This window comes from Rhinolophus hipposideros (genome assembly GCF_964194185.1).
Source record: "Rhinolophus hipposideros genome assembly, chromosome: 19".
Taxonomy (NCBI): Eukaryota; Metazoa; Chordata; class Mammalia; order Chiroptera; family Rhinolophidae; genus Rhinolophus; species Rhinolophus hipposideros.
The window spans coordinates 29,295,583-29,308,831 of NC_138065.1; the positions used below are offsets into that span (position 1 = coordinate 29,295,583).

The 13,249-nt window shown below is 40.6% G+C and overlaps 1 pseudogene across 1 annotated transcript; it reads left to right on the top strand.

Moving 5' to 3' along the window:
* Positions 1 to 4,420: 4,420 nt before the first annotated feature.
* On the top strand, positions 4,421 to 5,757 carry LOC308487584 (tubulin alpha-1B chain-like; annotated as a pseudogene). Its single transcript has one exon. The product of its transcript is annotated as a tubulin alpha-1B chain-like (transcript).
* The last annotated feature ends 7,492 nt before the right edge of the window (positions 5,758 to 13,249 follow it).

Sequence of the window (13,249 nt, forward strand, 5' to 3'; positions counted from 1 at the left end):
AGAATAATTGCTGTGGGTAAGTCTTGATGAATGCTAAAATTAGTGAGTGACACTTTAAGGAGAAATAAGGTAGTTGCATAGTCCCAAAATATTTATTCATTACTGTGATGATTTTAACACATGTCCACAAATTATTTGATACTCCCCCTGGAACTTAATTCCCCTCCCCTTCACTGTCGGCTGAATTTAGTGACTATTTTCTAAGAAATAGAATATGGAATGGGAAAAAAACAAATTTATAGTGGAGAAACTTGGCAGACATCACCTCGACCACATGATCAAGGATAACTCCCTGGTAATAAGTTGTATTACTATATGATCAAGGAGAAAGATACTTCACCTCTGTGGTATCCCCCCGCCAAATCCACAATCCCAGTCTTATCAGGAGAAAAAGATCAGAAAATCCAAATCGTGTGACATTCTACAAATACCTGAGCAGAACTCTTAAATGTGTTATAGTCATGAAACACAAAGGCTGAGAAACTGTCGGGTTGGAGGACACTGAGGCTACATGATGACTAAGTATAACATGGTACCTTGGATTACATCCTGGTACAGAAAAAGGACATTAGCAGGAAAAGGAAAAGTTAGTTTAGTTAATAGTAGTATATGAATGTTAGTTTCTTAGATGTTAACATTAAGAGAAGGTGAAGGGTATGTAGGAATTCTCTGTACTATTTTTACAACTCTTCTGTAAACTATTTTAAAATAAATAATTTTAAAACATGAATAAAGCTATGAGTGAAAACAAAAGGCTCATGCCACTGAAATAAGTGTGCCTTTGTTCCTTCTTCTGCAAAATGGATGTAGCATAAAGCACATGCTGGAGTAGTTGTTCTGGGTGTTTGTTTTCTGCATTATTTGTTAGCATGTGCATATAAGTTCTATCTCCTCTATCAATCTGCATCTTTGCCTGCTGCATCATTAAGTCAAACATATTTTGACTTAAATGCATTTAAGTCCTTTACATTCACCTTGGATCTTAGCACAAGGCCAAGATAAAGGCAAGTTATTGACAATTGATGATTGGCAATGTGGTTTCAATGCACTTACTTATACCATAAAATGTTGAGAAAGGTTTTACTGTTGTTCAGGAATCTAGGCTAAGGCCTAAAGCTGAATAGTAAAGGTGTAAAACACCCCACAGTCTGAGGTCAGAGTGCCACCAGCTGATAGGGGTCAGGGCTTATTGAGAGTGAGAAAATTAGTGCTACCATATACTGCTCTCTACTGCACCATGTTCCTGCTCCACGGGAGAGGACTGAGAGGTGACTGAGGCTCGCCTTTGAGGAGTATGCTGGTCAGGAAGAGAAGTTCTTTTCTCCTTCACTGGCCCCATCCTGGGAGTGGTAACCATCTCCTTCTGCGGAGTGCGTGATGCCCCAGGAGAAAGAAGAGAGTTGCCGGAACTGAGAGGGAAGCTATGAATCAGCTGGCCACCCACTGTTGGGCACGGCAACAATAAGAGCGTCACCAGGGGAAGTTCACTGGGCCTGGGCCATCTTATTGGCACCACCTCAAGAGGATGCCAGGCAAGGGCCTATAGGACAAATCATGAGTGCTAGAGACTAAATTTTTGTGCCCCCAAATTCATATGCTGAAACCTAATTCCCAATGTAATGGTATTTGGAGGTGGGGCCTTTATAAAGCGATTAGGTTATTAGGGTGGAGCCCTTATAAATGGGGATAGGGCTCTAATAAAAGAAACCCCAGAAAGCCCCCTCACCCTTCCACTATGTGAGAACACAGCCAGAAGACAGCTGTCTATGAGTAAGTGGGCTCTCACCAGGCACTAAATCTGCTGGAGCCTTGATCTCGGACTTCCCAGCCTCCAGAACTGTGAGAAATGTTTGTTGTTTAACTTTTGCTGCAACAGTTGAATATGCTTTCCTGTGGCTTGCACTATCACCAACAAAGATGTTTTGTATGCAACATTTTGTAATAAATTTTTGTCATCAGTGCCATTAGATTCTAATTTGACTATACTTAAATCTAATTGATGCCACTTAGTATGTTTTGAGTATTTTTTGCCAAAATTCAATATAATGGTAAATTTATTACCATATAACAAAAGTTTAAAATAAAATTGTCATTTATTTACAAAGCAGCTCAAAATGTTATTAAATACATAAAATAGTCAAAATATCAACTTTTTATTTTTTGTGGATTTTTGAAACATTTTGGGGGAAAAAAGCTTGAAATCAATTAATGCAATAAAAGGATTAAGTCGCCCAGTCTGTGGTGTTTTTGTTATAGCAGCCTGAAGGGAATAAAATAGTAGGATAAAGGGAGATTATTCCAGTAGCCTGTTCTCCCATGTCTCATGACTATACTGTGGGTAGATTTCTTCAGGGCTCTCAGAGTCACCTCACAAGTGGCCAGCATTTAAATTCCTACTACACAGAGGGCACCGTGTCAGTGTGGTGTTAATGGTCAGGGAAGCAACAACAAGCACACAGAGAGGATGGCAACCGCACCCAGTCAAGTAAGGAGGAATTGTATCAGATGTGAGAACAAAGATTCAGCCAGAACTGACTCTTAACTACGGGGATGAGAGAATTCTCATAATCAAGAAGGGATGAAAAATTATGGGATCAAAATAAGTTGTTAAGCAAGCTACTACCCAATAGGAAAGGGAGGTTCAACCTACCACAGTTAGGGAGCAGGTTGTGGAAAAAAATAAAGCCAAATCATGTCTATATCCCAATAAACCAGTTACACTTATATACATTCTCCCAAATTAAGAATGATTAATAAATTGTAGATTGTCTCATAGGAAACATTTTTGTTTATTTCTTGTTCTGAGAATTTTTACAAATTAATGGATAAAAAACTTCTTATAAAATTATAATTTTTTCTTTCCACTTATAGTTTTATTTTCTCACGATAGTTGCCAGGAAATTTTGAGTTAAATTGAATGCCCAGTTGCTGTAATTATCTGATCTCATATGCCTGATAATGCTAAATATGAGGAAATTTTTTCAAGATCAGGATGAGAAAATAGATATAAAAATAATCCATTATAATTCCTCACGTTATATTGATTGTGACCTCATTCAGAATACTGTTTAGTATGAAATACAGAGATTTGCTACATGTCCTTCTTCCCTGTCACTCACCCTCTGATGGTGAGCAGAAGACCAGATTTCACTGCCCCTCAGGCATGTCTCCTCCCTGAGGGCTGCCTTAGTTTCACGGAGCTTTATTTTCACTTGTGGTTTCCCTGTGGACTGAGGGATGGTTTTGACTTGCAAATACTTCTAGAAACTCTGCTCTTAAACCAGTCAATAAGCTAGTGTCACAGAAAGAAGGCACAAACATCCAAGGAAACCTGTCATATCTTTTCTTACTTCTGTTACATCCTTATATTAGTTAACCACATGCTGAAAGTAATGACATAGCAAGAAAGGGAAAAATAGGGTAACCCATACTTTCTTTTCCTGTTAGTCTTCCCGTACTCTCAGTGAGTGGGAGGCGGAGAGTCTTGGCAGAATATGCATATATCAAGAAGTGAGGTAATAATTCTGGTCACCAAATGTGACATACGGGACATTCCCACACCACCAAGCAATTCTCCACCACCAGCTGGGTTTCCTACAATTCAAATTAATTCTGACACTGTCTACCCAGAGACAATATCAGATTCCACAGGTTGCAGGCTCAGTTCCACAAGACTGCCCTCCGCGTCAGAAGCCAATTGAAAGTCCACATTGTCACTTGTGCTTTTGACTAACTAGCTATAAATCAGAGATTCTCAGGACCCCCTCCTTGGGTTTGATTAATTTGCTAGCGCAGTTACAGGACTCAGGAAACCCACTTATTCACTAGATTACCAATTTATTGCAAAGGCTATTAAAGGATATGAAATAACAGCCAGATGAAGAGACACATTGGGCAGGGTCCCAAAGGAGCTTCTGTCCTCATAGTGAAAGCACTCTGGTTTACCAACCCGGGAGTTCTTTCCCAACTCCGTCTTTTTGGATTTTATGGAGACTTCATTACATAAGCATGATTGATTAAATAATTGGCTATTGACAATAGATTAAACCTCCAGCCCCTCTTCCCTCTTTGGAGGTGGGCAGGGGTGGGACTGAAATTTGCAGCCCTCTACTCACATGGTTGGTTCTCTTGGCCCTTATCCTTAGGTATGATCCAAATGTCACCATTAACATAACAAAAGGTATCTTTGTCACTCTCATCACTTAGGAAATTCCAAGGTTTTTAGAAGCTCTGTATCAGAAACAAGGACAAAGAGCAAGTATATATTTCTTATTATAAATCCTAACCACAGGAATAAAAACTGGTAAGTTATGAGTGCCTTACTTATCTCAAGTCCTACCTTGTCGGGGACAATAACTGGAATCCAGTGTCTACTCCTGTTACCTGCGCCTGCTAACCCATAGACGTGGATAAGTGCATCTCCTTCCACATTGGCCAGGCTGGTGTCCATATCGGCAGTGCCTGCTGGGAGCTCTACCGCCTGGAACATGGCATCCAGTCTGATGACCAGATGCCAAATGACAAGACATTGGAGGAGGAGATGACTCCTTCAACATCTTCTTCAGTGAGACAGGTGCTAGCAAGCATGTGCCCAGAGCAGTATTTGTAGACCTGGAACCCACAGTCAATGATGAAGTTCGCACTGGCACCTACCGCCAGCTCTTCCATCCCGAGCAGCTCACCACAGGCAAGGAAGATGTTGCCAATAACTACGCCTGGGGGCATTACACCACTGGCAAGGAGATCACTGACCTTGTCTTGGACTGAATTTATAAGCTGGCCAACCAATGCACAGGTCTTCAGGGCTTCCTGGTTTTCCACAGCTTTGGCGGGGGAACTGGTTCTGGGTTCACCTCCCTGCTGATGGAACATCTCTCTGTCTATTATGGCAAGAAATCCAAACTGGAGTTCTCCATTTACCCAGCCCCCTAGGTTTCCACAGCTGTAGTTGAGCCCTAAAACTCCATCCTCACCACCCACACCACCCTGGAGCACTCTGATTGTACCTTCATGGTTGACAATGAGGTCATCTACGACATCCGTCGTCGAAACCTTGATATTGAGCACCCAACCGACACTAACCTTAACTGCCTTATTAGCCAGGTTGTCTTCCATCACTGCTTCCCTCAGATTTGATGGAGCCCCAAATGTTGACTTGACCGAATTCCAGACCAACCTGGTGCCCGATCCCGCATCCACTTCCCTCTGACCACATATACCCCTGTCATCTCTGCTGAGAAAGTCTACCATGAGCAGTTTTCTGTAGCAGAGATCACCAATGTGTGCTTTGAGCCAGCCAACCAGATGGTGAAATGTGACCCTCACAACAGTAAATACATGGCTTGCTGCCTGTTGTACCCTGGTGACGTGGTTCCCAAAGATGTCAATGCTGCCATTGCCACCATCAAGACCAAGCGCAGCATCCAGTTTGTGGACTGGTGCCCCACTGGCTTCAAAGTTGGCATTAATTACCAGCCTCCCACTGTGGTACCTGGTAGAGACCTGGCCAAAGTACAGTGAGCTGTGTGCATGCTGAGCAACACCACAGCTGTTGCTGAGGCCTGGGCATGCCTGGACCACAACTTTGACCTGATGTATGCCAACCATGCCTTTGTTCACTGGTATGTGGGTGAGGGCATGGAGGAAGGAGAGTTTTCTGAGGCCCGGGAAGACATGGTTGCTCTTGAGAAGGATTATGAGGAGGTTGGTGTGGATTCTGTTGAAAGAGAGGGTAAGGAAGAAGGAGAAGAATACTAATTACCATTCCTTTCAACATGTCATACTTGGAACTTCATCTTCAAGCTGACAGGCATTAAAGCTTTCTGGATAGATTGTCTTCGCTTTTACCTGTTGTAGGGAAGATGTTGAAGAATATTTGCCTTCATTGGTTGATGTGAGCTTTTGTCTATTAGCTTTTATCTGTTCCTGCATGTGAGGTAATTTCTGTGCTGTGATCAGTGGTTGAGTAAATTCCCTCTTGGTCTCATTCTCCTGAGCAGGGGAGATATGAGATGATGTTGCTTTCTGGGTCTCATTCTCCCGAGCAGGGGAAATATGGGATGAGGTTGATTTCTGTCCCCCTTTGGTCTCATTCTCTCGAGCAAGGGAGACATGAGATGAGGTTTTCTATTTGGTCTCATTCTCTCGAGTACGAGAGATATGAGATAATGTTTGTTGTTCTGTCCGTGTTGCAAGGTGATAGTTAGATTAGGGTTAAAGAAATTCTTCATCGGAAGTTGAGAGAATTCCCTCTTTGTTCTGTCTATTTCGCCCACATCAGCAGATGGAGTGAAGAAGTAGCTAAGTTATATCAGGACGACATGACAGGCAAGTTGCCAGGCTTTAGAAGACCTTGGGCTGATGGTCCCCAAAACAGTAGATATTGCTTGTCTGCATGAATTGGCCCTTTGGCCAGATGGGCAGCATTCATATCAGTAACTGCCGGACCCTCCTGGAACTGTCTATTCCCGGAGGAGTCGGCAGGAACAAGAAAGTTGGCTCGAAGGTACATCTGAGAAAATGTATAAGACAGACCTCTGTTGGCAATAGTATAATAATTATTATTTCATCATTTGGTCATTTTGTCATTGGTGATTTCTCATCTTTCTAACATTTTGAAGACTTCCAGCAACATGCAACTTATAATACCTGGGGATGTCATGACTTCCAGCCATGAACCTGGTGAGGTCTGGCTGGTTCCGGGCCTCTTCAGTGTTGTTCCCATGGTTAGCCTTCTTGAGAACTTGTTAGCATCTAGAAAACTTGTATACAGCTTGCAGCTTACAACATCAGAAGATGTCCTAACTTCTAACAACAACAACAGCAACGACAACAATAGCAACATTCTTCAGATTGTTAACACCTTGAAAACTTATATGCAGCTTGCAGCTTATAACATCAGAAGGTGCCTTGACTTCTAAGAACAACAAGAACAACAATGCCAACAACAACACCAACAGCAGCAGCATTCTTGGGAACTAACAAGCAGCGCTGTAGAAGACGCCTGAGTTTCTCTCAGCTACAGACCTGGCAAGGTTTTGATTTATGACTTTTCCAGTGCTGTTCTCCCCCAGTTTGGTGAGCTTTTGGCATCTACTGTAATAGTTACTATCCTGCAGAGCTTATTACTGCTTTTGGATACTCCTTACTGATGTTATTTGTGTATTTAGCCAAGTGATTTTTGATCAATAGTAAACATGTGTTGGGATCTCTTAAACTTGTAAATATGTGTACTCCTTTGACATGACATTGGTATCAATGTATATAGTTTAGTCTTAACCACCTTTACTTTCTGTCATTAGCACATTCTATTCATTGCCTTTGTCTTTTGCAATTGCATATTGCTAATAAATTAATTAAATATTGCTAAATAAATAAATTCATTAGCCCCATTCTAGCCTGTGTCCCTCCTCCTTCTTTTCCCCACTCATCATTACACATGTGATAATGTCTGTCTTTATAATGCATATACCTACAAGATTTTTTCCCTCATGTTTCAAAGTAAAGGTATTGAGAAAAATACAAACAACAAAAAACTGATGAGTTATTTTGTGCAGTGTTTCCACTGTTCTGGTAAGAATGAAATACAATTAATTATTGCTATTCATGGTAGTTATAGTCTAAAAAGTCACCATAAACAGCAAATTAGTGAATACTGAACCACACTGCTCCTAAGGGAAATACAGAGTTAGGTTTCTGCAAGCTCTGGTCACATTTCGTCAACCTTGTTTTATGTGTGTTTCTGTCTAAAGACACGTATTTAACACATACAGGCGATTCATTAACACTGGAACTCACAGCCAACTGCACTATAACTCATGCCTGAATGAGGCTTATTTAGCATACAAATTTTCTCAGTATAGCACATCACAGCCTTCTCGACCTTTAAAAACTAGATTGCACTTCAGCACTACACATGGGGGTCATTTGAAACAGTTAAATCACCAACAGGAAACATGAAAGTGCAGAAAATGTTGCACTAAATAGACCATAGAAAGGACACTTGTTTGTTGTCACGCAGCAGCCTTCCCATCTATTCCCTTGTGCCTACCCCTAAAGAAAAAAGTCTGTGAGTCTGTGAGACTGATCCTTTCAGGGACTTTGCTTCACGTTTGTGCTTACATCTTATGTCTCCCTGTTTGGCCCCAAAGGATGGCTGGTTAGTCGATGACCGGTAAGATTCCTCAAGGGAGGAACAACCTAAGACAGGCACGGTCACATAGGGGCCATCAGGAGAACTCATGGGATTGATAGAGGTGGGCATAGACCCCTATCTTCCCCCGTCTAAGGAGAGCTTCTGCCTCTGTGGCTATATTCCTTCTCACAACCTGCTTGGGAAGTGATTCAATGATGTGATAACATCAGTTCTCCATCTATTCTTATCAGTAAGTTTCAGCATAAAGGTTTTGTCCCTTGGGGAGGCACATAGAACAATTACTAAGACATCCTGGGACTTTCAATACCAGCCGTGTGCAGGCAAGGGTGATTGGTTTGAACCAGTTTTCTGGTATGATGCATGGAACTCACAGACAGTGGGAAAAACAATGCTACTGCCTTGTGTGTGCATCAATAAAAGCCACAAGGTGGCCCAAGGCTCTCAGTCCTTTGAGGCTGGGAGACCCTTGGCCCCTATTGCATAAATCTCTTGACTTCAGTTTCTTTCTTAACCCTTCGCCTCCCCTTCTCTTTCTCTCACTGCCGGTGTCATGCTGGACACGACACTCATTTATAGTTTGAGAGCTGAAACAAAAAAGGAGACTTTGCCTTGTTCAAACTCAGGTGGGAAGATGAGTGTTGGCCGATAGAAATTTTTCCCACTCTGTACATTAGTATGTCCGTGAATGACCAACAGTGCCAAAAGTATTGATTTTGATGTTACAAATAAATTTTAGCAAGTAGGCAAATTTGCAAACACATTATCCATAAATAACAAGAATTAACGTATGCATGTACCAGCTATAAAATAAAAATTGTGTAATTTTGGTGATTCCACATGAGTTAAATGCTGATATATTTACATTAAAACTGGCATTGCACAATATAAAGATGAATGGTAAAATTCATGTTAACAATTTAAAATTCTAACTTTTCTTTACTTAGAATGGCATTAAATAGAAAGTAAAAAACACCATAAGTCAAGAGAGACTAGAAGAAAGGAAAAAGCTTTATATTTTAGCACTTCTAACAGCACTTTTTTCCTATTTTTTTAACAAGAGGCCGCACATTTTCATTTTGCACTGGGTCCTACAAATTATGTAGCTGACCCTGGTTCCCTCAGGCCTTCCATCCTACACTCGGGTTTATGTGCTTACCTGAATCTCTTCACAGGAATATGGGACATTCCACCTCCCCATTCCAACTACAGAAGTCCCTTCTCACAAGAACTGTGGCTCCTTTAGTCTTCACTCTCCTGGCACACTATGCCCAAATCTAATTTTTGCAGTCTAGTATCAGCTGGCTAGACAGTAAATGGCCATCCCCACCTGTGCTAACAGACACCAGTAGGGAAAGACAAGCCCTAGTTAAAAGGTTAAATGGACAATGATTTTTCCATCTGTGCTTCCATCTTGCTATTCTTTCAGTGCAAAATATGGACCTCTGGCTGGTCCCTTCAATTAGTCAGTCTATTAAAGTAATAAAATCTAAAACCATGGAAGTTTCAAAAAGGGACAAGGAGAACTTTTATAATCCCAGAGTGGTAAAGGTCTTTCTAAACATGAATCCAAACCTAGAAAGCTATAAAAAGAAAGACTGATAAATTTGACCACTATATTAGTTTATGTTGCCACAAAATTAGTGGCTTAAAACAACATAAATTTATTACCTTACAATTCTAGAAGACAGAAATCTGAAATAGGTCTCATAGGACCGAAATCAAGGTGTCACCAGTGCTGTAATTCCTTCAGGAGGTTCCAGGAGAGAATCTTTTTCCTTGCCTTTCCATCTTCTAGAGATTGCATGCAGCCCATGGTTCATGGCCCATCCTCCATCTTCAGAGCACACACTCCAACCTCTGCTTCTGTTGTCACACTTCCTTTTCTGACTCTCATTCTCATGAATTCCTCTTATAAACACCCTTGTGATTACACTGGGCCTGCCCAAATAATCCAGGATAATCTCCCCATCTCAAAATCCTTAATTTAATCACATTGCAAAGTCCTTTTTACCAGATAAAGCAACATATTCACAGGTTCCAGACATTAAGACATGAACTTATTGAGGGGCATTATTTTGTTTACCACATCTACATAGCAGATTAATATCTCTGATGATAGATAAATCTGATAATATCTCAAGCCCTGTTATAAGATTTAGAGAAGTAAAAAGATATGTGCACACACAGGGTTTCAAAAGAAGAAATGAGAGATGAGGAAGAAGGCTGCTAGGCCTGACACATTTGTTGGTTTCCTGATAAACTGATTTAGATTATGTAGCAGATGTGGTCTTAATTTAAGGGAAGTGCTTTCTTTCCTGGAAGTCACAGCAAACCTCAAAGCAGAAGGCAGCCATAGAGAGCCACCAATGCCCTGGGAGATACCAGGCAGACGCATCCAGGGAGGTCTCCAGTTGGCTAAATTTCAAGATCCCTAGGTAACTTTCTCTCGGATGCTGACAAAACTCAGGTTTGGCTCAGGTGTCCTGGAGACCCTAACTCCCTAGAAGAGGAGAGAGCTCTTGACAATGCCAGATAAGACATAATTGTCCAGGTGTATTCTAATTTTGCAGAATCTCACATGGAAAGACTATGTGCTCAGCTGCTGTTGAGTGGAATGCTCTGAAAATGTCAAGTCAAGTTGGTTGAAGTCTCAGCTTCTAGAGACTGTTTCATGATGTGACCGCTGCTGGACCCTCAAGCTAGATCCAGACCAGAACAGAGATTGCTTCACATAAACACCCTCAGAGACTATCTGATTGACCTCTCCCCTAATGCTGGTCATTAGGGGAGATTGATTGACCAGCCCCTATGCTGGTTCCTGGAACAGGCTGTTGTGCTGCCCTGGGAAAGAATGTAAGGCATTTTCCCCTCGTCTGTGGCAGGTTACAAGTACCTCTATCCATCCTGCCCTGTTCTATATAATTCTTTAGTGCTTGCCGCATAGCACCAAGGAGATCCACGTCATCTTGCAGCTGCCCAAGACACACCTTGTATGTAAGGTCCTTTAATAAACTCTTGATGTAATGCTGGAGTTGTCAGCCTCTTTCTTTGGTCTCTCAACCCCCAGGAGATTTTCCCAACAGTTGATAGAGTTGTTCAGGTCATCTATATCCTTACTAATTTTCTTTTTACTTTTCTATCAATTACTCAGAGAAAAACACTGAAATCTTCAAACATAATTGTGGATGTGCCTCTTTATCCTTTCAGTTCTACCCATTTTGTCTTCACATATTTTGAAGATGTGTTGTTAGTTGCATGCACATTTAGAATTATAATGTCTTCTTGGTGAATTGACTCTAATGTCTCCCTTTATCATTGGTAATATTCCTTGTTCTGAAGTCTGCTTTATCTGACATTAATATAGCCAATACCTTTTCCTTCCTTTCTTCATCTCTCCTTCCTTCTTTCCTTCCTTCCTTCCTTCCTTCCTTCCTTCCTTCCTTCCTTCCTTTCTTCCTTCCCTTCACTTAGGAAAAAAGTTTTATTTTGAAATAATTTTAGACTTATCCACATATACTTCATGAAATATCCCCTAATGTTAGCATCTTACATAATTATGAAATAATGATGAAAACTGAGAAATCAACATTGGTACAATAGTATTAACTAATCTACAGACTTTATTTGGATTTTACCAGCTTTTCAACAATGTCCTTTTTCTGTTCCAGGATCCAATCCAGGATCCCACATAACAATCATTGTATGTCTTCTTAGTCTCCTCCAGTCTGTGGCAGTTTTTCATTCTTGCTTTGTCTTTCATGACCTTGATACTTTTGAATAGTACTAGTCAGTGTTCTTTTAAGTTTAAATGAATTTTATTTTTAGACAACCTACATGACATGATTTTCTTAAAAACAATGCCTCTGCTCCAAAGAAATCAAGGTCAAAAATAAATGAAGACCTCAAGATAAATCAGTCCCATCTGTCCTAGTCCTGGTGTGTGGATAAAAAACAGCAGCCAGTTATGATGATGACAGGTGATGGATCCAAATTGCCAAATTTACTAAAATTTTTCCATTTCTACATCCTTAAAGAAATTCATAGTTTCTTTCTTTTGAATTTAGTGAATTCAAAAATTTACTAAAATTTTTCCATTTCTATACCATCCTTAAAGAAATTCATATATAGGGTCATACCATTCTGCACGGTAGACCAGCAGAGCAACAATGCCATCTGGATTCATCATTTCACCAATAAAGAACTGGTAGTTTTTGGTTTGTTTGTTTGTTGTTGTTTTTTCTACAGTTAAGAAATTCATAGTTTCTTTCTTTTGAAATTCATAGTTTCTTTCTTTTGAATTTAGTGAATTCAAAAATTTACTAAAATTTTTCCATTTCTATACCATCCTTAAAGAAATTCATATATAGGGTCATACCATTCTGCACGGTAGACCAGCAGAGCAACAATGCCATCTGGATTCATCATTTCACCAATAAAGAACTGGTAGTTTTTTGTTTGTTTGTTTGTTGTTGTTTTTTCTACAGTTTACTAGTTGAAATTTTATTGCCGTTTAAATTTCTTATAGCAAACAAAAGTACTATGAGAAACCTCCTCTTCTAGCCAACATGGAAAAACAGGGAGAACATTCATCCTCCTATCTTAAACAACTAAGGGATTGGACAACATATACGAAACAATGGTTTTCAAGACATTGGACAGTGGGCAAATATACAGTCATACCTGACAGACAGGAAACAAAGAAGGTGAGCCTTATGATTGCTCTTGCTTACTGCCTGGAGGAGTCCAGGTCACAGTGCAGGAAGTGGGAATTCAGGGAGGGGGCAGAAAACTCCTTGAGTTGAAGAAATGAAGGTGAAAGTCTGGGTTGATGGCAACCAGAGTTCACAGTGTAGAGAGAAAAGAGCTGTATAGAGGAAAAAAATCCAGAAGAGCTGTAGAAGGTGCCCCTGGAGTACAGAAGTCCCTTCTTACCCATTGTTTCACTTTCCACAGTTTCACTTACCTGCTGTCAAGCATGGTCTGAAAATATTACATGAAAATTTCCAGAAAGAAACAACTTATAAATTTTAAATTATGGGCTGCTCTGGGTAGTATGATGAAATCTGGTGCCATCCTGCTCCATCCCGCTCAGGA